This window comes from Corapipo altera, unplaced genomic scaffold (genome assembly GCF_003945725.1).
Source record: "Corapipo altera isolate COAL_440 unplaced genomic scaffold, ASM394572v1 131387, whole genome shotgun sequence".
Lineage (NCBI taxonomy): Eukaryota > Metazoa > Chordata > Aves > Passeriformes > Pipridae > Corapipo > Corapipo altera.
In genome coordinates this window covers 50,280-51,287 of record NW_020885140.1, presented here as the reverse complement: position 1 = coordinate 51,287, position 1,008 = coordinate 50,280, and the positions used below count along the sequence as shown (strand labels likewise).

The 1,008-nt window shown below is 59.4% G+C and overlaps 1 long non-coding RNA gene across 1 annotated transcript in view; it reads left to right on the top strand.

The window, feature by feature from the left end:
* The first annotated feature begins 279 nt into the window (after nucleotides 1–279).
* The window catches only part of LOC113960520, a 3,342-nt gene continuing 2,613 nt past the window's right edge, over nucleotides 280–1,008 (top strand). Inside the window, exons 1-2 of the long non-coding RNA XR_003532046.1 lie at nucleotides 280–393; nucleotides 523–672. This is a non-coding gene — a long non-coding RNA (uncharacterized LOC113960520). The remainder of the gene's footprint in view (nucleotides 394–522; nucleotides 673–1,008) is intronic.

The following is a 1,008-nucleotide window of genomic DNA, read 5'->3' as shown; positions in this document are numbered from 1 at the left end:
GCCAGGAGGTTGGAGCCAGGTGGGGGTGGGGCTGTTCTACCAGGAAGCAGCAGTAGGACAAGAGGGCTGGGTCTTGAGCTGTGCCAGGGGAGGTTTAGGTTGGATATTGGGAAGCAATTTTTTGCCGAGAGAGTCATCAGGCCTTGGAATGGGCTGGGCAGGGAGGGGGTGGAGTCAGCGTCCCTGGAGGTGTTGAAGGTGAGAGTGGATGTGGCCTCAGTGCCATGGTCTGGGAAGCACGGCCGGGTTGGATCAAGGGTTGGACTTGATGATCTCAGAGTCTTTTCCAACTGGGCTGATTCTGTGATTCTCTGATTCCCATTCCTATGGCAGCACATGCTTGAGGCTCTATCCCCAGGGTGATAGAGATGTCTGTCCATATCTATCTCCAAGGTTAGTCTGTAAATGTGTGGTGTTAAAAAAGCAGGATAAGTTCTGCGGTGGTTCTAGAAGGAGAAAGAAGCTCCCAGCCCAGTGCAAGCAGGCAGCCCTGAGCTTGCACTTGATGTCCCCTCCCTGCAGGTTCCTGTCCTTGAGCCCAGGCCCTGAGGTGAGGCTGAGAATAAGTGCAAGGCAGAGGTACTGCTGAGGAAGGACAACCCTGTGAATGCCCAGGAGAAGCTGTGAGTGCCCATCCCCAAGCAGGTGCTGTGTCCATCCCCTGTGTGCCAGGTGAGCTGGGGCTTTGCTGCAGAGCTGCGGGCGCTGATTTGAGCGGCTGCAAGTGCTGAGATGGTGGCACCCAGGAACACAAACTGTGCCTGGCCACGGAGCCTGCAAGGAGGAGCAGAGACAGCCGTGGCAGTGTGGGGGGCCAGGTTGTCCCTGTGCCTTCCCCTGCAGGCCCTGGCTGTCCCTGCTGGGCCCCTGTCCATCCCCATCAGGTCCCTGCCCGTCCCCCCCGGGCTGAGCTCCCCCCAGGAAGTGCTGTGGAGCTGAAGCTGCTGCCATCCCCCCCTGCAGCCGCTGCCCCAGCCAAGGGAGCAGCAAAGGCAGGGCCAGGAGCAG